Raw genomic sequence first — 25,105 nt, forward strand, 5'->3', positions numbered from 1 at the left:
AGCTGCCTGAGCTGGTGTGGTGAATGTGGATCATCCACCCTTAGTGTGGAAGGTGTTCTGGTTGAATTATAGTGGGAGGGGTCTATAGGTTAATGACGTAGGTGGGGAATGTCCTGGAGGAAATCTGGAGTTAGATTTTGTTGCGGGTATTGGTGTTTAGACTTGGCCAGGTTGATCTGAAGAGTTGGAGAGGATGTGTGGTATGGAGGATCATGCATACTCAGTGGGACACACACTAGAAAATAATATGGGAGATTTGTCTGGGTAGATAGGCTTGATGTAGAATCAGCAAATCAGATTGTTTGAAAAATATTTATTGAATTCATTCTCTGAAAATATAATAGTTTTATTCAATGTGTATCAATCTCATATATACTGTTATTTTTCTCTTGAATTAACACAATGATTATTTTATTCATTTTAATCCCTACTTAATGTGCTATTTTATTAGTATTATTATTGTTGTTGTTGTTTTTGTTGTTGTGGTTAGTAATAGGTCAATGAGTCTAAAAAGAGCTGTTAATGGGTAAAATTTTATGGTTCCATCCACTGTGACAATGGTAAGACACTATTGACCATGTTTTCACCAAAGGAGTCCCTCCCTTTTCCAGTGACAGTCAACTTCCAATGATGTCATAATGTTGTTGTTTTTTTTAAATTAAGATGGTTAGGATAGTAAGTACTGGAGAATGGAAAGTTTACCCTTGACCACTTTACTGAAGAAAATGACTCCTCCTCCTCAAGCAACCATTTTAGGCCACTTGCCTCTCACGGAAGTCTGAGTCCTTATAATGCTTTCTTCTCTCCAGACAGGAATGTTAAAAAGTTCACTTTTCTACAGGCATTTTGGGGCTATATGCATCAGTTTCAATTCATATTTGCATTGGTGCTTTATACCCATGTAGTAGTAAGAGCGGAGGCGGGGCTGCGTCCCCAGCACCCCGGCCACCTGCTAGCTTATGCCCCAAAATAACAGCACACAAATTGTTTCATTTAAACACTGCTTGGTCCTTTAGCTCTAGCCCTTACTGGCTAATTCTGATATCCCGATCAACCCATCTCTAATAATCTGTGAGCACCGGTCTTACCGGGAAGATTCTAGCCTACATCCATCCTGGGTCGGAGCTTCATCGCGTGTGTCTGCCCGGGAGAGGGTCATGGCGTCTCTGCTCCAGAGAGCAGAGCTGTCAGTCTGAGCTCACTTCCTCTTCCTCCCAGCATTCTGTTCTGTTTACTCCTCCCACCTATGTTTTAACCTATGAGGGCCAGCCAAGCAGTTTCTTTATTGCTTAACCAATGAAATCAACAGATTGATATATGACACTCCCACATTGTTGGGGACCAAGAAGCCCCCTGATCCAAAGTGCTGATCACTCTTCCCCATTCCCTCTGCAAAAATAGATTACTGCAGAACAGCCTATTGCACAATCAGCAATAGGTCTTGGGACAGAATTGACCACAGACCTTTTGATGAGACATTACACATATAGCTGTTGTCTTTTGACACGTCCCGTGGTCCAGAGACATTACCGATAGCACAAATTTAGCTGGAAGCGTCTTGTGGTTAGGGTATTTTATGAAAAATTACTACTTCCCCTTTGGCCTTGAGCATCCTAGTTTTCCTTCCCCTCCAACCTTACTCCTCCCTGCCAAAACTGCTCTATAAGAATAAATCACTGGGGGGCTGGAGAGATGGCTCAGTGGTTAAGAGCACTGCCTGCTCTTCCAAAGGTCCTGAGTTCAATTCCCAGCAACCACATGGTGGCTCACAACCATCTGAAATGAGGTCTGGGGCCTTCTTCTGGTCTTCAGGCATACACGCAGAAAGAATATTGTATACATAATAAAATAAATAAATAAATAAATATTTAAAAAAAAAGAATAAATCACTGCTTGCAATAAACGGAACCTTGACGCATTTCAGATTGACTCTGTCATTCTTTGCTCGCACTTGGTTCTCTTTCTCTTTCCCTCCCTTCCTACCCAGGTGATCCCGAACTCGAGGCCCACGAATAACCTGGCCTGTAGGACGGGTCAAGTGGCGCCCAACGTGGGGCAGCTCGAGGGTCGGTGGTCGCTGGACAGCCCCCAATTGAAGGAAAAAGTGTTCCAGAACGTGCTCTGGTAGAGACGTCCTGCATCACTCATGCAGCGTCTTGAGGTAAGTTCGGCTGTCTTATTAGGATGGGTAAGTCGGCTTCTAAGGAGGCCCTCTTTATAAGGGAGATAAAGAGTACATTACGGGAAAGAGGAATAAGAGTTAAGAAAAAGGACCTCCTACAATTTTTCTGTTATACCGAGGAGAAATGTCCTTGGCTAGTCTTAAATGGCCCGGACATTCACCCCCTAACATGGAATGAGGTAGGAAAGAGTATTAATGAACTTTTAAGAAAGGGTGAGGAGGTCCCTGAAGCATTTTTTAGTTTCTATGGCATAATTAGAGACATTCTTAAAGATTCAGAAAAGGAAGGGAAAGTTTCACATCTCCTGGCGCTGTTTGAGGATTTTCTTAATGAGGACCAGAAATCAAATGAAACTACTCAGTCAGCTTTGATGACTTCCTCCAAAACCGCACTTCAAAAACCAGACCTCAAACAGATTGTGTTTATAGATAAGTCCTCCTCTCCAGCCCCCTCCCTCTTAGATGAAAAGATTCCTAAGAATCTTACAAATCTCCATTTGCCCTTTACTGAGAAATCACCTGCAGAGGCTGCATCCTCGCCTTCTCTCTACCCTGTGATTCATGATGTTGATAGCGAAGACGGGTTAGATACAGCTGAGGAAACGGATTTAGAGGAAGAGGCTGCTGCCTATGAAAGGGAAAAGTATAATCCGCCTTTTGTAGCTCCCATAACAGCCCAGGAAAGAAAGAACAGCCCTCGGAGACTTGTATGGTCTCAGCCACCCCCTTATGCGCCCCCTCAAGATTATCAGACTCAGCCATCAGCCCCTTCCTTCCCTATGACTTTGCCTCCCTACACCATGGAGACTCCCGGCCTGGATGGCCTGCTGGCCACTAAACGGTCCCTTGTCAGTCAGATTTCCCAATTGAGAGGTGTTATTTCCTTGCAAAAGGAACTTAAGGATCTGAACACCCAGGTCCACACTCTACAAATTGATCTCCTGACACCTTCCTCACCTCCTGGGTTGCTAGAACCTCCAACTGAAAATGGGCGGACAAGTTACCGTAGTCTTAACCGTCTGGGAAAAGACAACCCGCAGGCGGTTGGGGCTGCTGGGACCCGTCCATCCAAAGCTCGTTCCACCTCTGCCAAGCAGCACCTTGCCTTCCTGGTCATGACTAGATCTAAGGGAGTAGCATCTGGTTTAAATGTTGAACATGCTGAGGACAAGGAAGGATCCCAGTCTGAGGAAGAGGAAATAGAAGAGGCACAGGAGGAGAACGAGATTCAGGAAGAGACACAGGGGGATACCCCGACAGGTAGCTCCCGCATCATTAAGACTCTCAAAATCAAACATTTAAAGGAGCTGCATTCCGCTGTTAAGAACTATGGCCCAGCAGCTGATATAGGACTTTTCATGACAATGAGACACTCTGCTCCTGGCAGCACCAATCTACTTCAAGAAGAAGATAGGCATCGAAGAGGATCCTTATGGAGTTTGATAGCCATTTGGGCAAGAAACTGTTCTTGACTGGACTGTTGCATAAACTGGACAAAGAGAACCCACAGAGAGAGGACTACTAAACTTGCCTAAAGGTGAGACGGTCTTTTGGGGTTCATGACTCATGAAAGAGTCTGCGAGACATTCTACAGGACACAGCAGATAGTGACTGGACTGTCTTTGAAATTTCCTGCTTCATGGAAATGTCTGCTGGATACTATGGGCCTGAAGGCTGAAGATGGATGCCCCAACCGTACAAAAGAACTTTGGGTGACTGTCCAGGCAGCGAGATGTCTCTGTCATTTCTAGAGTTTTCTTATTTCTTGTTTACTTAGGTAGTATTATATCCTTCTGGAGTCTTTGATGGAGTTGAAGAATGAATAGATAGTTATAGTTTTCCTTAGTTATGATAAAAGATAAAATAGATATAAATATTGTAACTGTAATTCTTGTTTGATAACTGTTTTGCTATATGTAATTTTACTATGTTAAAGTTAAAGCCTTTCTTTTTTGTTTAAACAGAAAAAGGGGAAATGATGTGGGAGTGATTTCTTATTAATAAAGAAACTGCCTAGACCCATTTGATAGGCCAGCCCTTAGGTAGGCGGAGTAAACAGAACGGGAATGCTGGGAGAAAGAAGCTGATTCAGGAAGTCGCCATGATTCTCCCACTCCAGACAGACGCAGGTTAAGATCATTCCTGGTAAGCCAGCTCGTGGGCTACACAGATTAATAGAAATGGGTTAGATCAATATGTAAAAGCTAGCCAATATGAAACTGAAACTAATGGGTCAGGCAGTGTTTAAAAGAATACAGTTTCCGTGTAATTATTTCAGGTAAAGCTAGCCATGCGGGCGGCCGCGTGCCAGGGACGCAGCCCTGCTGCTCGTAACACAACAAGCAGCCCCATTTACCCTGTCTATTCTTGAAGGCTTAGGGCAAGGGGGAAACCTTACACCCATAGAATGGACCAAAGTTGCCCAATCAGTGCTATCTCGTGGCCAGTATTTAACCTGGAAGGCAGAATTGTTAGAAAAACTTGAAACTCAAGCTAATGTTAACAAACAAAACACAGCAACGTCCTCTTGGACTCTAGATAAATTGATAGGTCGAGGGAAATATGCGGTTGAAAAGAAACAACAAGCGCTGCCCGTGGGGTTGCTCAATCAACTAACCCAGGCTGCATTGACCACCTGGCGGGCCATTCCTTCCCCCACTTCAGTGGGTACTTCCCTTTCTAAAATTATCCAAGGCACCAGCGAACCTTATGCTCAATTTGTGGCCAGGCTCTTAGAAGCTGCAGAAAGAATCCTGGGAGAAAATAGCACTGATGACCCGATTATAAAGCAGCTTGCTTTTGAGAATGCCAACTCGGCCTGTAAGGCTGCTTTAAGGGGCAAAATGAAAACCTTAGACCTTCATGGTATGATTAGGCTTTGCAATGAGGTTGATTCCTTTGAACATAAGCTTTCTAAATCCATCAGCCTAGCTATGGGCGCAGCGCTCCATCCCATGAATGCCAGGCAGGTTACTTCAAAATCCTGTTATAGATGCGGAAAGCCTGGACATTTTGCAAAATATTGTACTGAGGGAGCTAATAACCCAGACCCCTCACAAACACAAACCGCGTTTAGATCTCCCTTGCCTGGACTCTGCCCACGCTGTAAGAAAGGAAATCATTGGGTCAAGGAATGCCGCTCCAAGTATGATGTTAATGGACAGCTCCTCCCTGCGGTTCAGGGAAACGGGCAAGGGGCCCCACTGAGGGGCCCCAACCCTTTCTCTCAACAAATTCCTCAGAGACAGACAAGTTCCCACAACCCGTTCACCAGCCACCATCCGATCCAAGCCTTTGTAGGGCCACAGCAGGAAGCGCAGGATTGGACCTCTGTTCCTCCACCACCCGAATTATAACTCCGGAGGAAGGAACTGTTATTCTGGATACTGGGCTTTGTGGTCCTCCGCCCCCAGGCATGTTTTTTCTAATCATAGGGCGAGCATCAAGTTCCTTACAAGGACTCTCAATAACACCTACCCTGGTTGATAATGATTATCAGGGCGAAATAAAAGTTTTAGTCTCAGCCCCTAGAGGACCCCTTATGATATCACAGGGACAGCGTATAGCCCAGGCACCTCCCCTTCCCCTTTGCGGAGATTATCCTTCAGTTGCACCAACTCGAGGTCAGTCTCAACCAGGATCCTCAAATATATACCGGGTTCAAAAATTAACAGAAACTAGACCCACTTTGCAATTATGGCTCGATGGAAAACTCTTCCTTGGTCTGCTGGATACGGGAGCAGACGCTACTGTCCTGTCTAAGACCCATTGGCCACAGAATTGGCCCTTACGGGCTACAGCCACACACCTTCAGGGCATTGGACAAAGCCAAAACACTCTCCAAAGTTCTAAAGTTCTACAATGGAAATACAAGGAAGGCAATACAGGCACAGTTACTCCTTTTGTTGTGAAAGGCCTACCCGTTAATCTTTGGGGAAGGGACATACTTACCCAGATGGGGGTTATTATGATGAGCCCCAATGAGACTGTTACTAAGATGATGCTAAAAACAGGATTTCTACCGGGAAGGGGACTGGGGAAAGGGGAACAGGGAATGTTACAACCCATCACCCCTATACAAAAGATGAATAGGCAAGGACTTGGAAAGGATTCAAAAAACATTACCCCTGCTTATTCTTTTTCTTGAGGGCCATTGCTCCTCCTGCACTTCATGCTGAAAAGATAACTTGGAAATCTGACGACCCAGTATGGATAGATCAATGGCCCTTATCTCGAGAGAAAGTTCAGGCAGCCTTACTGTTGGTGCAGGAACAGTTAGATCAAGGACATCTCGAACCATCCACCTCCCCTTGGAATACGCCGATATTTGTGATTAAAAAGAAATCAGGAAAATGGAGACTCCTTCAAGATCTCCGAGAGGTTAACAAAACCATGGTCCCTATGGGAGCAATGCAGCCTGGAATGCCTACACCTGTGGCCATTCCTCGGGGATATAACAAAGTTATTATTGATATTAAAGATTGCTTTTTTTCTATCCCGCTCCATTATGATGATTGCAAGAGATTTGCCTTCTCCATTCCTACTAATCAAGTAGGACCAAATCCTAGATATCAATGGAGAGTCCTACCCCAGGGGATGGCAAATTCACCTACCCTTTGCCAGAAATATGTCGCCCAAACCATAGATCCTTTTCGATTGAAATTTCCTGAAACATATATTGTACATTACATGGATGATATTTTAATAGCCACCAAGACCTCTAAAGAATCTCATACATTAGCATTAATGATAGTCCAGGCATTGCAAGAGCGAGGATTTTGCATCGCTCCAGAAAAAATTCAAACGCAGTTTCCATTTTTGTTTTTGGGTTTTGAACTTTATCCTGACCTTTTATATACCCAAAAATTTCAAATTAGAAAAGATTCCTTAAAAACATTACATGATTTTCAAAAGTTATTGGGCGATATTCAATGGTTACGGCCCTATTTACAACTCACAAAAGGTGATATTCGTCCCCTTGAAGATATACTTACTGGTGATACAGATCCCTTGTCCCCGCGGACACTTACCCCAGAAGCACTCTTAGCCCTTAAAAGGGTGGAGGATGCCATTATAAAACAACATATAGGATATTTTTGCCCTGAACAACCCCTACAGTTAATTATCTTCCCTACAGAATTTTCCCCGACTGGCTTACTCTGGCAAAGCTCCGTTCCACTCCTCTGGGTCCATCTTCCCATTGCCAAACGAAAAGTGCTTCCTATTTATCCTCTCTTGGTTTGTCAATTGATTATGTTGGGGTTAAGGGCTGCGACCAAATATTTTGGCAAGGAACCTGATAAAGTTACACAACCTTATGATAAAATTAATCTAGAATGGCTAGCCCTTCACCATCCCGAATGGGCTGTTCTTGTTTGTTCATATAAAGGAAATTTTGATACGCAGTTGCCTAGTGATAAATTGATTCAATTCTTCTCTTACACTCCCTTCATTTTTCTTCAAAACACAAAATTAGAGCCTATTCCAAATGCATTGACAGTTTTCATTGATGGATCAAAAAATGGCCGAGCTGCATATGTTCTTGATGGCGTAACAACAGCCATCGACACCCCCTTTTTCTCTGCACAATTGGTGGAATTATATGCCGCACTAACCGTACTGCAGAAATTTGAACATCGTCCTGTTAATATTTATTCTGTTAGCCATTATGTGGTTGGAGCGTTAAAAAAATTAGAAATGGTTCCCACTATTCAACCACAGACACCCACTTTTGATATGTTTTATAAAATACAAAACCTCATTAGACAGAGAGACCACCCCTTTTACATTGGACACATCCGAGCGCATACAGGTCTTCCAGGCCCCTTGGCCTTAGGAAATGAATTGGCCGATTTAGGCACCAGAATGCCCCAAACATTTTTTTCAGAAATAAAAGGAATAGCGGCTGCACAAAAGGCCCATCGACTCCATCATCTCAATGCTCAGACATTGCATCATAAATTCCTTATTACTAGGGAACAAGCCCGGGAAATTGTCAAATCTTGTAAAAATTGTTTGCCCTACTTGCCAGAACCACACTTTGGGGTAAATCCACGAGGCCTTATGCCCGGACAACTCTGGCAAATGGATGTAACACATCTCCCTACCTTTGGAAAGCTTAGATATATCCATGTTACCGTGGATACCTTCAGCGGGTTCATTGTTGCTTCTGCACATACCGGAGAGGCCACTAAGGATGTAATTGGCCACATGATGCAAGCTCTGGCTACCTTAGGTCAACCAATGTCTGTTAAAACGGACAATGGCCCTGGATATACCAGTTCAAAATTTAAACAGTTCTGCACAGCATTGGGAATCGAACATGTTACCGGAATCCCTTATAATCCTCAAGGGCAAGGTATTGTCGAACGAACCCACCAAACTTTAAAGAACACCATTAATAAATTAAAGACACAAGAGATGTTGTTCCCCCACAAAGGCAATCAAAAATTGGTGCTGGCACAAGCTCTCTTTGTTCTAAATTTCCTGACGCTCGATGAGCAAGGGAAATCGGCAGCAGACAGACACTGGCATCCCAAAACCCATCAAGGATATGCTAAAGTTTTATGGAAAGACCCTATAACTGGAATATGGAATGGACCTGATCCAGTGCTAATTTGGGGTAAAGGTTCCGCTGCCATATATGATACAAAGGAAAAGGGAGCAAGATGGCTCCCAGTTAGGCTGATTAAACCTTTCTCTGATACCAAGCAGGCCCAGGGATGTACCCCCTGAGGAAACATTTTTCTGTTTATATTACAGAAACGCAACGCTTTAGAATGCAAGATATCTTTGCCAAAAATATTGAACCGCTTTATGGAGCCCTCGCAGTAACCTTGATGATTTTAATTGTCCTTTCTGCTGTTTTTGCCTTCGCTGTTACAAGCCAGGCCAGGAATGTACGTGTCTCAAATAGATTCTGCACTGAAACCTGCTGAAGTTCATTATTATCGCTTAGCTGTTGATGAAGAAGCGGCCAATAGAGAAATTGCCAGTAAAGAAGATGCAATGATCGAGCTTGGAGAACAGAAGAGATCTTTGATGGTTGATCAGCAGGCTGCAGTTGCTGATCGGCTGCCGGAGACTTCTCCTTCTCCCCCTCAACCCTTTTCCCACTCCCCACTTAGATTTACCCCAAGCCCAGGCCCAGGGTGGAAATTCTGGAAAAAGATTTTAAATTAAGTTTCAAAATTTTGGCCTTATTAGATCTGTCCCCATGGTGCTTTGACTCTAAATGTCCCATGAGGAAGAAGACTGGAAAGTCAGTGACGGAAGAATTGTTTAAGCCTAGGCCCACCTCAGACAGGGCATTTTAATGGGGAGGATGTCCCCAGGACGGGTAAAGGTCTAGCATCAGTCTTCTACCAGGCTGTCTCTCCCATGGCTCTGACCTTGACAACAGCCATAGAGTTACAGAACACCCACTGCCGAGGCCTTGCACGCTGAGGGCTAGCTCCCATTGCACCAGCTTAGGCTCGGATCAATTTTGTGTCTGCTCCAGCTTCAGAGTCTTTGGTCTTGCAATTATTAGAGTGGCACCCAGATCCCAAATTCCAGTTGGCTCATTTATTTATATAGAGAGGGGGAGATGTTGGGGACCAAGAAGCCCCCTGATCCAAAGTACTGATCACTCTTCCCCATTCCCTCTGCAAAAATAGATTACTGCAGAACAGCCTATTGCACAATCAGCAATAGGTCTTGGGACAGAATTGACCACAGACCTTTTGATGAGACATTACACATATAGCTGTTGTCTTTTGACACGTCCCGTGGTCCAGAGACATTACTGATAGCACAAATTTAGCTGGAAGCGTCTTGTGGTTAGGGTATTTTATGAAAAATTACTACTTCCCCTTTGGCCTCGAGCATTATAGTTTTCCTTCCCCTCCAACCTTACCCCTCCCTGCCAAAACTGCCCTATAAGAATAAATCACTGCTTGCAATAAACGGAACCTTGACGCATTTCAGATTGACTCTGTCATTCTTTGCTCGCGCTTGGTTCTCTTTCTCTTTCCCTCCCTTCCTACCCAGGTGATCCCGAACTCGAGGCCCACGAATAACCTGGCCTGCAGGACGGGTCACTTAATTTGTGTAAAGATTCCACTTCTACACCCTTTATTACTCTAGCTTAAAAATGGTCAGTGAGGAATACCTTCGGGAGGTTCTGGAAGAGTGAATAATTAAAATATGGGTTCAATTAAAAATTATTTGTAGAGGCTAGTCAGCTGGTTTAGCTGGTAATTTGCTGGCAAGCCTGAAGGACCTGCGTTTGAACTTTAGGACCCACACTGTAGAAGGAGAGAAATTACTTCCAGAAGCTGTCCTCTGATCACAAGCATACTATGGCATGTGCAACATACATACACACGCATGCATGCGTGCACATATGCACACATGCTAAAAACTGTTTAAAAATGTCCTCATGGTGCTAAAAATAGAAAGAATGTAATTTTTATTGACCATCTTATTAGGACCATGTTGTTTCAAATTATATCAGATTTAACTAACACACTGTACTCTGATCTCATGGGTCTTTGTAAGAAGGTTTTGTCTCCACGTATCAAATTAGAAAATTCAGGACAGCGACTGGACTAGTTTGGGAAAATCTGTTCAATTCCAGGATGTACAGAATTTCTTCTCAAAATGGCTTGTAACTAGGCCCCTGGAATAGCTATCAGAAACCAATGTCTAGGACTAAGACACTCACAATATTTTTGAATGGCCAGCTCCCTGGGCAACGTAGATTTAAGAGTAGAGTGGATGCTTTAAGGACATTTTCCTAGGCATCTGGATTATGGGGTTTGGCAGTGGCAGAAAGGGTAACAAAATAAAGGCCTACACACCCAGAGAGATATGACAGAGTGCTGGAAAAGACAAAGAAGATGGAAGAAAAGGCAGAGAGAGCATTCCGAAGGCCATCTCCCTTCCTTTCCTCCTAAATAGGGTCAAAGCTCTGCCCGTACGGACATGGCTGCACAAATGGAGATTCACCGCAGCTCCCTTGATCCTGCCCCTGGAGCTCATCCCTCAGGTCTGGGACTCACCCACAACGAGGCAGAAGAGGGAGAAGAGTAGTAAGACATGCCTGTTCATTTGGGCCCAGATTGTCTTGAGTGGAGCAGAGCTATGAAGGGCTGCAAGCAGAAGTCAGCTGGGCTCCAGGGAGAGGCTTTCTGCTCCAGCAGAAGTTGGTGATTATTCATGCCTAAGGGGAGCCGGTCACACTAGGTTTATTTTGAGTGCTCAAGTTCACACTAGGTTTATTTTGAGTGCTCAAGTTCATTGGCTGTGGTCTTCAAGTCTTGAGTCCTGGAGTCGGAGGTTGACCAGGTAGTTTTAAGGTAAAAGGACCCTGAAATGTGAACAATTTCTTGGTTAGAAGCTAGAAATGTCTTTGAGCCTGTGAGCAGCCTTGTGCTTGCTGGAGATCCAGGGTATTTAAGGGTTTTAAACTAAAATGTCTCTGATTCTGTTTGTTCATTGATGGATTTTCGTATGTTGAACCATCCCTGCATCTCTGGGGTGAAGCCCTACTTCATGGTAGATGATGTTTCTGATGTGTTCTTGGATTCACTTTGCCGTTATTTTATTGAGTATTTTTGCATCAGTGTTGATGAGGGAGATTGGTCTTTAATTCTCTTTATCAGTAGCCTATTTGTGTGGTTTGGGTATCAGGGTAACTTTAACCTCGTAAAAAGAGTTTGACAGTGTTCCTTCTGCTTCTATTGTGTGGAACAATGGAGCATTGGTATTAGCTCTTCTTTGAAATTCTGGCAGAATTCTGCACTGAAATCATCTGGCCTTGGGCTTTTTTGGTTGGGGGACTTTTGATGACTCTGTTTCCTTATGGGTTATAAATCTACTTAATTTGTTTTTATGGTCTTGATTTAATTTTTGTATGTGGTACTTATCCAGAAAATTGACCATTTTAAAAAAAAGTTTTCCAAATTTGTGGAGTACAGGTTTTTGAAGTATGACCTGATGATTTTCTGGATTTCCTCCATGTCTGTTGTTATGTCCCCTTTTTCATTTCTGATTTTGTTAATTTGGATATTCTCTCTCTGCTCTTTGGTTAGTTTGGATAAAAGTTTGTCAATCTTGTTGATTGACAACAACAAAGAACCAGCTCTTTGTCTCATTGAGTCTTTATATGGTTTTCTTTGTTTCTATTTAATTGATTTCAACCCTCAATTTGATTATTTTTTGCTGTCTACTCCTTCTGGGTGATTTTGCTTAATTTGTTCTAGATCTTTCAGGTGTTCTGTTAATTCATTAGTGTGGGATTTTTCCCAGCTTCTACATGTAGGCATTTAGTGCTATGAACTTTCCTATTAACTTTTCATTGTGTCCATTAAGTTTTGGGTACGTTGTGAGGTCATTTTCATTGAATTTTAGGAAGACTTTAATTTCTTTCTTTCTTTATTCCTTGATACAGTGGTGATTCAGCTGAGTATTGTTCAGTTTCCATGTGTTTATGGGCTTTCTGAAGTTAGTGTTGCTGTGAATTCTAACTTTAAGCTATAGTGATCTGATAAGATACATGGGGTTATTCCAATTTGTATCTGTTGAGGTTTGCTTTGTTACCAATTATGTGGTCAATTTTTGAAAAGAATCCATGGGGTGCTAAAAAGAAGGTATATTCTTTTGTGTTTGGGTGGAATATTCTATATATGTCTGTTAAGTCCATTTGAGTCATACATCTGCTAGTTCCTTTATTTCTCTGTTAAGTTTCTGTCTGGCATACCTGTCCAGTGGTGAAAGTGGGATGATGAAGTCTCCCACTATTAGTATGTGGTGCTTAATATGTGATTTAAGTTTTAGTAATGTTTCTTTTACAAATGTGGGTACCTTTGTATTTGGGGCATAGATATTCAGAACTGAGATTTCCTCTTGATGGATTTTTCCTGTGACAAATATAAAATGTCCTTCTTTGTCTCTTTTGATTGATTTTAGTTTGAAGTCTCTTGTTAGATATTAGGATAGTTACACCAGCTTGTTTCTTAGATCCATTTGATTAGAATTTTTTTTCCAACCCTTTACTCTGAGGAAATGTCTGTCTTTGAGAGTTAGGTGTGTTTCTTGTATACAGTATAAGCAAGAGTTTTGGAGGGGTTTTTTTTTGTTTTTTTATTTATTTATTTATTAAGGATTTCTGCCTCCTCCCCGCAACCGCTTCCCATTTTCCTCCCCCTCCCCCAATCAAGTCCCCCTCCCTCATCTGCTCGAAGAGCAATCAGGGTTCCCTGACCTGTGGGAAGCCCAAGGACCGCCCACCTCTATCCAGGTCTCCTAAGGTGAGCATCCAAACTGCCTAGGCTCCCCCAAAGCCAGTACGTGCAGTAGGATCAAAAATCCACTGCGATTGTTCTTGAGTTCTCAGTATTCCTCATTGTCCGCTATGTTCAGCTAGTCCGGATTTATCCCATGCTTTTTCAGACCTAGGCCAGCTGGCCTTGGTGAGTTCCCGATAGAACATCCCCATTGTCTCAGTGTGTGGGTGCACCCCTCGTGGTCCTGAGTTCCTTGCTCGGGCTCCGTCTCCTTCTGCTCCTGATTTGGACCTTGAGATTTCTGTCCGGTGCTCCCATGTGGGTCTCTGTCTCTGTCTCCTTTCATCGCCTGATGAAGGTTAATATTCATGAGGATGCCTATGTGTTTTGCTTTTGGATTCACCTTCTTATTTAGCTTCTCTAGGAACATGAATTATAAGCTCACTGTCCTTTATTTATGGCTAGAAACCAAATATGAGTGAGTACATCCCATGTTCCTCTTTTTGGGTCTGGCTTACCTCACTCAGGATAGTGTTTTCTATTTCCATCCATTTGTATGCAAAATTCAAGAAGTCCTTGTTTTTTACTGCTGAGTAATACTCTAATATGTATATATTCCATATTTTCTTCATCCATTCTTCCATTGAAGGGCATCTAGGTTGTTTCCAGGTTCTGGCTATTACAAACAATGCTGCCATGAACATAGTTGAGCATATACTTTTGTTGTATGATAGGGCCTCTCTTGGGTATATTCCCAAGAGTGGTATTGCTGGATCAAGGGGTAGGTTGATCCCAAATTTCCTGAGAAACCGAAACACTGCTTTCCAGAGTGGTTGCACAAGTTTGCATTCCCACCAGCAATGGGTGAGTGTACCCCTTTCTCCACAACCTCTCCAGCAAAGGCTATCATTGGTGTTTTTTATTTTAGCCATTCTGACAGGTGTAAGATGGTATCTTAAAGTTGTCTTGATTTGCATTTCCCTGATCGCTAAGGAAGTTGAGCATGCCCTTAAGTGTCTTTTGGCCATTTGAAGTTCTTCTGTTGAGAATTCTCTGTTCAGCTCAATGCCCCATTTTATAATTGGGTTGATTAGCCTTTTACGGTCTAGTTTCTTGATTTCTTTATATATTTTGGAGATCAGACCTTTGTCAGTTGCGGGTATGGTGAAAATCTTCTCCCAGTAAGTGGGTTGCCTTTTTGTCTTAGTGACAGTGTCCTTTGCTTTACAGAAGCTTCTCAGCCTCAGGAGGTCCCATTTATTCAATGATGCCCTTAGTGTCTATGCTGCTGGGGTTATACGTAGGAAGTGGTCTCCTGTGCCCATGTGCTGTAGAGTACTTCCCACTTTCTCTTCTATCAGGTTCAGTGTGTTCAGACTGATATTGAGGTCTTTAATCCATTGGGACTTGAGTTTTGTGCATGGTGATAGATATGGATCTATTTTCATTCTTCTACAGATTGACATCCAGTTTTGCCAGCACAATTTGTTGAAGATGCTCTCTTTTTTCCATTGTATACTTTTAGCTCCTTTATCAAAAATCATGTGTTCATAGGTTTGTGGGTTAAAGTCAGGGTCTTCTATTCGATTCCATTGGTCGACTTCTCTGTTTTTATGCCAATACCAAGCTGTTTTCAATACTGTAGCTCTGTAATAGAGTTTGAAGTCAGGGATGGTAATGCCTCCAGACAATCCTTTATTGTATAAGACTGTTTTAGCTATCCTGGGTTTTTTGTTTTTCCATATAAAGTTGATTATTGTCTTCTCCAGATCTGTGAAGAATTTTGATGGGATTTTGATGGGGATTGCATTGAATCTATAGATTGCTTTTGGGAGAATTGCCATTTTTACTATGTTGATCCTCCCAATCCAAGAGCAAGGGAAGTCCTTCCATTTTCTGGTGTCTTCTTTAATTTCTTTCTTCAAAGACTTAAAGTTCTTGTCAAATAGATCTTTCACTTCCTTGGTCAGAGTTACCCCAAGATATTTTATGCTATTTGTGGCTATCGTGAAAGGTGATGCTTCTCTGATTTCCCTCTCTGCTTCCTTATCCTTAGTGTATAGGAAGGCAACTGATTTTTTGGAGTTGATCTTGTATCCTGCCACATTACTAAAGGTATTTATCAGCTGTAGGAGTTCTTTGGTAGAATTTTTGGGGTCGCTTATATATACTATCATATCATCTGCAAATAACGAAAGCTTAACTTCTTCCTTTCCAATACGAATCCCCTTGATCTCCTTATGTTGTCTTATTGCTATTGCTAGAACTTCAAGCACTATATTGAAGAGGTATGAAGAGAGTGGACATCCTTGTTGTGAACAATCCAGTTTTCAACCCTATCAAAGACACGAGAAAGATATATTACCTGAGTACAGACACAGCTACTTCATAAAGTATAGAAATGACAGAAACAGCTGACTGCCTGGACAGTCACCCAAGGTTCCTCTGCAGTTCTGGGGCATTCATCTTTAGCCTAAAGGCCTAGACTATCTGACAAACCTTTTTAAGAATTGGGATATTTTAAAGGACTATCCCACCTTGTCTTGGCAGAGTTTGTGTCCTGCTGTTTCAGTTTGGACAGCATACTGTCAGCAGTTGAAGCAAAGGCAGTTCTTTGCCCACTGGTAGCTTTGCCACAAAGGAAACAAACTCCATATGGGGGTTCTTTGATCCCCATCATCCTTTCTTGAAGTAGACTGGTACTGCCAGTAGCAGATGTGTCTCATATTTTCTGCTATTAAAACATTTTCAATTCCATATTCTGTAGGTCTCTGAAGTGTTTGAAGTCATTTAAAATATTTCTGTCTGATTTTGAAACCATACCTAACATTGACTCAAACTTTGATTGTTATAGATGACTAACTACTGTCTTTCTTTATTAACCTAAATAGATATCAAGGACTAAAAGTTCACACTACATTTTTAAACAAGCTGCATAGGTACAATACCTTAAAAAGTATAGAAACATACCCATAACAATGAAAATATTTGAAATTATTAGTTGCTTTTTTTTAAAAGATTTATTTATTTATTTATTATGTATACAATATTGCTTCCATGTATGCTTGCATGCCAGAAGAGGGCACCAGATCTCATTATGGATGGCTGTGAGCCACCATGTGGTTGCTGGGAATTGAACTCAGGACCTCTGGAAGAGTAGTCAGTGCTCTTAACCTCTGAGCCATCTCTCCAGCTCCCTATTAGTTGCTTCTTAAAGTAGATCCATCTACACCTCTTTTTCTATCATTTCTAAATACCATCCGTTTCTTTTCAGAAAGAGATCTCTGAATATAAGCTCCCTTGCTTAATTTCCTCCCTTATCAAAACCAGTAACATTTGCAACCAACCCCCCAAAACATGATAAACATCCATAATCCATTGAAGGACAAAGATCCATCTGCCCCAACTCTTAGAAATGTGGGTGTTGTGTTCTTTGACTTACTTTTATTGTCTGGGGCAACAAATCTTTAGGGAATCCTGAGAAAATTGCAGTAATGCTCAAATCCTGGGAAAACTAAGTGTAACATTTATTGTCCAGCCTCTGTGTAATAGAACAGTGCAGGGCTTATCTAAAGTCTTGACTGGGTAATCTGTGAGACTGAATCATCTCAGTTGACAGCTTTGATTTTGGATGTATATTTTTGAATAATCTGTAATAGGGGCATTTTAGGAGGCTGGATCACCTGGGCTACTTATATTCATTGGTGTCTGACCATTTTTTCTGAAAGCATACAATTTTTTTAAAAAACACACAAACTTTTAAAGTAAAATACATATCTGCATTAAGACAAGCATATGAAATGTGTGTTGTAAACAAGTCAACTAAAGATGATATTTTGTTTGATATTTGAGCAGATAAAGGCATTTGTCAACTTTATAAGTCTATTTGGACTGCATAACCAAATTGTAATGTCATTGTGTCATTATTGGCCCCATACTCTCATAGGGAGTGCCATTATTAGGAAGTGTGGCTTTGTTGGGGTGGATATGCCTCGTTGGAGGGAATGTGTCACTGTAGGGGTAGCCTTTGAGGTTTCCTGTGCTCAGGACACTGCTGAATGTCTGTTGACTTCCTGTTGCCTGCAAGATGCAACACTCTCAACTCCAGTACCACATCTGCCTACACACCACCATTCTCCATCATAAAGATAATGAACTTCTGAAACTATAAGAAAGTCATCTCAATTGAATGTTTTCTTTATAATAGTGTACCCATAATGTCTCTTCACAGCAATGAAAGCCCAAACTAAGACAACAGCAAAAATAGCATTTTGCACTGGTGAGATAGATAGGAAAAATGTATGTGGACTGCAAGGCTATACCTCATGGGGATTTTCACAACTGTGAATTTGTTTTAATTTTGAATGCTACTGCAATATGCAAAAACTTTGTTACTTCAACATTCATAGGATGTCTATCTAGTATGACTTCTTTCGTGCCTATAAAGATTACACTTATCTGCAAACACTTTACTACATTGATTACATTTATAGGGTTTCTCTCCCCTATGACTTCTTTCATGACGGTAAAGATTGTACTTCTGTACAAAGGCTTTACCACATTGAATACATTCAAAGGGTTTCTCACCAGTATGCCTTCTTTTATGCATGTAAAGAGCACTATTACATGCAAAGGCTTTACCACATTGATTACATTCATAGGGTTTCTCTCCAGTATGAATTCTTTCATGACTGTGAAGATTGTTCTTCTGTGCAAAGGCTTTTCCACATTGGTTACATTCATAGGGTTTCTCTCCTCTATGACTTCTTTCATGATTGTAAAGATTATTCTTTTGTTCAAAAATTTTGCCACATTGATTACATTCATGGGGTTTCTCTCCAGTATGACTTCTTTCATGCCTGTGAAGATGGCTTTTATGTACAAATGCTTTACCACACTTATTACATCCATAGGGTTTCTCTCCAGTATGAGTTCTTTCATGACTGAGAAGATGACTTTTATGAACAAAGGATTTACCACATTGATTAGATCCATGGGGCTTCTCCCCAGGATGATTTTTTGTATGTATTTGAAGATAAGGAGGCAATGCAAAGTCTCTACCACAGCAATGATATCCACACCTTTTCTCTCTAACATGAGTTCTATGTACTTGCTGAAGACTATGACATTCATAGGTTTTATCACTGTTATCATATTCACAGGGATTTTTCCAAATGAGTTTTTTCATGTACATCTAAAGAGAAATCAGATATAAAGGCTTTATATTCTTAGAGATCCTCTTCAGTATTGGTTGTTTTGTGTGTTTGGAGAAATTTGTAACAGCTGAAGTCTTTAGGAGATGGCTCACATTTATTATTTCCTCTTCCCATATGAGTTTTTAAATGCCTTTGAAGAGAACTGGAAGGACTCACAGTCTTACCACACTGATTGCATTCATAGCATTTTCCTATCATGTGAGTCACATGACCTGTGCAAAGTGATCCAGTATAGACAGACACATTTTCATATTCCTTGTACTCAGAAGGTTTTTCTTCAATATGAGTTTGTTGATATATTCCCACTGAAGTTGGAATACCAATTACTTGTAAGCTTATTTCACAGTCACCATGTCTTTACATAGAGGAAACTATTACACATCTTTTATTTGTTCTGAGAGACAGGAGTACCATGTTTCTTTCCACATCCCTTATGCTCACATGGCTTGCATCCACAGTGACAGATGATATACATATTAACAAAAGAATAAGCAAGAATTTTACATTGCATTCACGTAGTCTAATGTTTTGTGTCTCATACAGATGTAGTACAGGGATTCAGGTTTCTACAACACTAAATTTCTTGTCTCTCATCAACTGCTCCTGGGTCAGGATAGTGACAGTCCCAATCAGTGCTGACCCTAGTGTATGTGGGTAGAGATGGTCAGGACAGGGACAGCTCCCATCAAAGCTGACCATAGTATAAAGTGTGTAGAGATGTGTCAGGATAGTGAGAGCCACATCAGTGCTGATCGTGGTATCTAGTGAGAAGAAATGGGTCAGGACAATGACAACTCCCATCAGGGCTGATCATAGTGTCCTTGGATAGAGATGGGTCAGGATAGTGACAGTCACCATCAGTGCTGATTATATGTGGGTAGAGATGGGTAGGATTTTCATCTCTCAGTGTTGGTGGTCATCTTTCAGAGTATAAAGTTGTCATATGACAGGGTATAGAGATGTCATCTGTATAGGATTGTCGTCACAAAGGATATAGGGTTGCCATTTGACAGGGTAAAGGGTTGGTTATCATCTCTCATGGTATAGCGTTGGTTGTCATCTATCAGGGTATAGAGTTGGTTTGTTCTACAGGGTATTGGGTTGTCATCTTTCAGAGTATAGGGTTTGTTGTCATCTGTCAGGCTATAGGGTTTTCATCTGTCAGAATATAGGTTTGGTTGTCATTTATCTGTGTATAGAGCTGGGTATCATTTATCAGAGTTTGTCATTTGTGAGGGGTATAGGATTGTCATTTTTTAGGGTATAGGGTTGTCATCTGTCAGGAAATAGAGTGGTCTTCTGTCAAGGTCTAAGTTTGGTTGTCATCTGTCGGGTTATAGGTTGTTTGGTTGTCATCTGGCAGGCTATATGATTAGTTGTCATCTGTCATGGTATAGTGTTACTTGACATCTGTCTCTATTTAGGGTTGTCATCTGTCAGGGTATAAAGTTGTCATCTGTCAAGGAATAGAGTTGGCATCTGTAAGGGTATAGGGTTGTCATTTGTCAAAGTATAGAGATATTATCTCTGAGGGTTTAGAGTTGTAAACTGTCAGGGTATAGGGTTGGATGTCATCTGTCAGGGTATAATGTTGTCATCTGTAAGTGTATAGGGTTGATTGGATTGTCATCTGTCAGGATAAAGGGTTGGCATCTGTCAGGTTATAGAGTTGTCATTTGTCAGAGTATATGGTTGTTTTCTGTCAGGGTATCAAGTTGGTTGTCATCTGTCATGGTATAGGGCTGATTGTAAAATGTCAGGGTATAAGACTGTCATCTTTCAGAGTATATGGTTGGTTGTCATCTATCAGGTTATAGGGTTGTTTGTCATCTGTTAGGTATAGGGTTGATTGTTCTCTGTAAGGGTATAAGGTTGTCATCTGTCAGGGAATAAAGTTGTCATCTGTCATGAAATAAAGTTTCCATCTGTCAGAGTATAGCATTGTCATCTGTCATGGTATAGGGTTGGTTGTCATCTGTCAGGGTCTATTGTTGGCATTTGTAAAGGTATATGTTTGTCAACTGTCAGAGTATAGGATTGGTTATTATCTGTCAGCGTATAGGGTTGTCATCTGTGAGGGTACCCTCATCCATTGCTGGTGGGAAGGCAATCTTGTGCAACCACTTTGGAAATCAGTGTGGCGGTTTCTCAGGAAATTCGGGATCAACCTACCCCTGGACCCAGCAATACCACTCTTGGGAATATACCCAAGAGATACCCTATCATATGACAAAAGCATTTGTTCACCTATGTTCATAGCAGCATTATTTGTTATAGCCAGAACCTGGAAACAACCTAGATGTCCTTCAATAGAAGAATGGATGAAGAAGGTGTGGAATATATACACACTAGAGTACTACTCAGTGGTGAAAAACAATGACTTCTCGAATTTTGCATGCAGATGGATGGAAATAGAAAACACAATCCTGAGTGAGATATCCCAGACCCAAAAAGAGGAACATGGGATGTACTCACTCATAATTTGTTTCTAGCCACAAATAATGGTCATTGAGTCTATAATCTGTGATCCTAAAGAAGCTAAATAAGAAGGTGAACTCAAAGAAAAACATATAGTTGTTATCCTGGGTATGGGAAGTAGACAAGATTGCCGGGCAAAAAAATTGGGAACTTGGGGGTGGGGTGGGACGGGGAACAAGTTTGCATTCCCACCAGCAATGGATGAGTGTACCCCTTTCTCCACAACCTCTCCAGCAAAGGCTATCATTGGTGTTTCTTATTTTAGCCATTCTGACAGGTGTAAGATGGTATCTTAAAGTTGTCCTGATTTGCATTTCCCTGAAGTGTCTTTTGGCCATTTGAACTTTGTCTGTTGAGAATTCTCTTTTCACTTCAGTGCTCCATTTTTTAATTAGGTTAATTAGAATTTTAATGTCCAGTTTCTTGAGTTCTTTATGTATTTTGGAGATTAGGCCTTTGTCTGATGCGGGGTTGGTGAAGATCTTCTCCCATTCAATAGGTTGCCTTTTTGTCTTAATGACAATGTCCTTTGCTTTACAGAAGCTTCTCAGTTTTAGGAAGTCCAATTTATTCATTGTTGCTGTTGTTGTCTGTGCTACTGGGGTTATATGTAGGAAGTGGTCTCCTGTGCTCATGTGTTGCACTACTTCTCACTTTCTCTTCCATCAGGTTCAGTGTGGTCAGACTGATATTGAGGTCTTTAATCCATTTGGACTTGAGATTTGTGCATGCTGATAGATATGGATCTATTTTCATTCTTCTACAGGTTGACATCCAGTTATGTCAGCACCATTTGTTGAAGATGCTTTCTTTCTTCCATTGTATACTTTTAGCTCCTTTGTCGAAAATCAGGTGTTCATAGGTTTGTGGATTAATATCCAGGTCTTCAACTTGATTCCACTGGTCAATGTCTCTCTTTTTATGCCAATTCAAGCTGTTTTCATTACTGTAACTCTGTAATAGAGTTTAAAGTCAGGGATGGTAATGCCTCCGGAAAGTCCTTTATTGTATATGATTGCTTTGGCTATCCTTGGTTTTTCGTTTTTCCATATAAAGTTGATTATTGTTCTCTCAAGGTCTGTGAAGAATTTTGTTGGGATTTTGATACGGATTGCGTTGAATCATAAATTGCCTTTGGTAGAATTGCCATTTTTACTATGTTTATCCTACCCATCCAAGAGCATGGGAGATCCTTCCATTTTCTGGTGTTCTCTTCTTTTGTTGGAATATTGATGGGGATTGCAATGAATCTATAGATTGCCTTTGGTAGAATGTTGATCCTACCAATTCAAGAGCATGGGAGATCGTTTCATTTTCTTATATCCTCTTCAATTTCTGTCTTCAAAGACTTAAAGTTCTTGTCAAATAAATATTTCCCTTCCTTGGTTAGTGTTACCCCAAGATACTTTATGCTATTTGTGACTATCATGAAAGGTGACATTTCTCTGATTTCCCTCTCCACTTCTTTATCTTTTGAGTATAGGAGGACTACTGATTTTTTTGAGTAGATCCTGTATCCTGCCACATCACTCAAGGTATGTATCAGCTATAAAAGTTCTTTAATAGAGTTTTTGGGGTCACTTACATACACTATCATATCATATGCAAATAATGAAAGTTGGACTTCTTCCTTTCTGATTCGAATCCCCTTGATCTCCTTATGTTGTCTTATTGCTATTGCTAGAACTTCAAGCACTATGTTGAAGAGACATGGAGAGAGTGGACAGCCTTGTCTTGTTCCTGATTTAGTGAAATTGCTTTGAGTTTCCCTATATTTAATTTGATGTTGGCTGTCGGCTTGCTGTATATTGCTTTATAATTGCATATGATTTACATATGATCCTTATATCCCTAATCTCTCTAAGGCCTTTATCATAAAGGGGTGCTTAATTTTTTAAATGCTTTTTCAGCGTCTAATGAAATGATCATATGGTTTTATTCATTCAGTTTATTTATATGATGAATTACATTGACAGATTTTAGTATGTTGAACCGGCCCTGCATCTCTGGAATGAAGCCTACTTAATTACATTGGAGGATTTTTTTTTTATTTTTTTATTGAGAAAAGGAGAAAAAAAAACAAGTTTCCACCTCCTCCCAGCCTCCCATTTCCCTCCCCCTCCTCCCACCCTTCTCCCCCTCCTCCCACCCTTCTCCCCCTCCCCCCACTCCTCTCCCCATCCCTCTCCAGTCCAAAGAGCAGTCAGGGTTCCCTGCCCTGTGGTAAGTCCTAGGTCCTCCCCTCTCCATCCATTTCTAGGAAGGTGAACATCCAAACTGGCTAGGCTCCCACAAAGCCAGCACATTACGTAGGTTCAAAACCCCGTGCCATTGTCCTTGGCTTCTCATCAGCCCTCATTGTTCGCCATGCTCAGAGAGTCCAGTTTTATCCCATGCTTTTTCAGTCACAGTCCAGCTGGCCTTGGTGAGCTCCCAATAGATCAGCTCCACTGTCTCAGTGGGTGGGTGCACCCCTCGTGGTCCCGACTTCTTTGCTCATGTTCTCCCTCCTTCTGCTCCTCATTGGGACCTTGGGAGCTCAGTCCAGTGCTCCAGTGTGGGTCTCTGTCTCTATCTCCAGCCATCACCAGATGAAGGTTCTATGATGATATGCAAGATATTCGTCAGTATTGCTATAGGATAGGGTCATTTCAGGTTCCCTATCCTCAGCTGCCTAAGGAACTAACTGGGGACCTTGGCTTGGGCATCTGGGAGCCACTCTAGGTTCAAGTCTCTTGCCAACTCTAAGGTGGCTCCCTTAACTAAGAATTGTGCTTCCGTGCTCCCCTATCCAACCTTCCTTTATCCCAATCCTCCTTTTTCCCCAAGTTCCCCCCATTCTCCCCTTCTCCCTTTACTCTCCCCATCTCCCCTTACCACCATCCCACCCCACCCCCAAGATCTCAATTTTCTCCCCGGCCATTTTGTCTACTTCCCATAGCCAAGAGGACAACTATATGTTTTTCCTTTGGTTCACCTTCTTACTTAGCTTCTTTGGGATCACCAATTGTAGACTCCGTGACCCTTGTTTATGGCTAGAAACCAATTATGAGTGAATACATCCCATATTCATCTTTTTGGGTCTGTGTTACCTCACTCAGGATAGTGTTTTCTATTTCCATCCGTTTGCATGCAAAATTTGAGAAGTCATTGTTTTTTACCGCAGCGTAGTACTCTAGTGTGTATATATTCCATACTTTCTTCATCCATTCTTCCTTTGAAGGGCATCTAGGTTGTTTCCAGGTTCTGGCTATTACAAATAATACTGCTATGAACATAGTTGAACAAATGCTCTTGTCATATGCTCGGGCATCTCTTGGGTATATTCCCAGGAGTGGTATGGAAGAATGAAAATAGACCCATGTCTATCACCATGCACAAAACTCAAGTCCAAATGGATTAAAGACCTCACTATCAGTCAGAACACATTGAACCTGATAGAAGAGAAAGTGGGAAGTACCCTACAGCAGATGGGCACAGGAGATCGCTTCCTATGTGTAACCCCAGCAGCACAGACTTTAAGGGCAACATTGAATAAATGGGACCTACTAAAACTGAGAAGCTTCTGTAAAGCAAAGGACACTGTCACCAAGACAAAAAGGCAACCTACTGACTGGGAGAAGATCTTCACCAACCCCGCAACAGACAAAGGTCTGATCTCCAAAATATATAGAGAACTCAGGAAACTAGACTTTAAAATGCTATTTAACCCAATTAAAAAATGGGGCACTGAACTGAACAGAGAATTCTCAGCAGAGGAAGTTCAAATGACCAAAAGACACTTAAGGTCATGCTCAACCTCCTTAGCGATCAAGGAAATGCAAATCAAAACAACTTTGAGATATCATCTTACACCTGTCAGAATGGCTAAAATAAAAAACTCCAATGTTAGCCTTTGCTGGAGAGGCTGTGGAGGAAGGGGTACCCTCATCCATTGCTGGTGGGAATGCAAACTTGTG

At 41.6% G+C, this 25,105-nt stretch overlaps 1 long non-coding RNA gene across 1 annotated transcript; it reads left to right on the forward strand.

Moving 5' to 3' along the window:
• The first annotated feature begins 4,285 nt into the window (after nucleotides 1-4,285).
• Nucleotides 4,286-10,144, forward strand: LOC121459233. The gene is made up of 2 exons (XR_005975946.1): nucleotides 4,286-4,327; nucleotides 8,945-10,144. It is a non-coding gene; the product is annotated as an uncharacterized LOC121459233 (long non-coding RNA).
• The last annotated feature ends 14,961 nt before the right edge of the window (nucleotides 10,145-25,105 follow it).

This window comes from Microtus oregoni, unplaced genomic scaffold, assembly GCF_018167655.1.
Source record: "Microtus oregoni isolate MIOR12 unplaced genomic scaffold, Mior012 000019F_ref0000042, whole genome shotgun sequence".
Taxonomy (NCBI): domain Eukaryota; kingdom Metazoa; phylum Chordata; class Mammalia; order Rodentia; family Cricetidae; genus Microtus; species Microtus oregoni.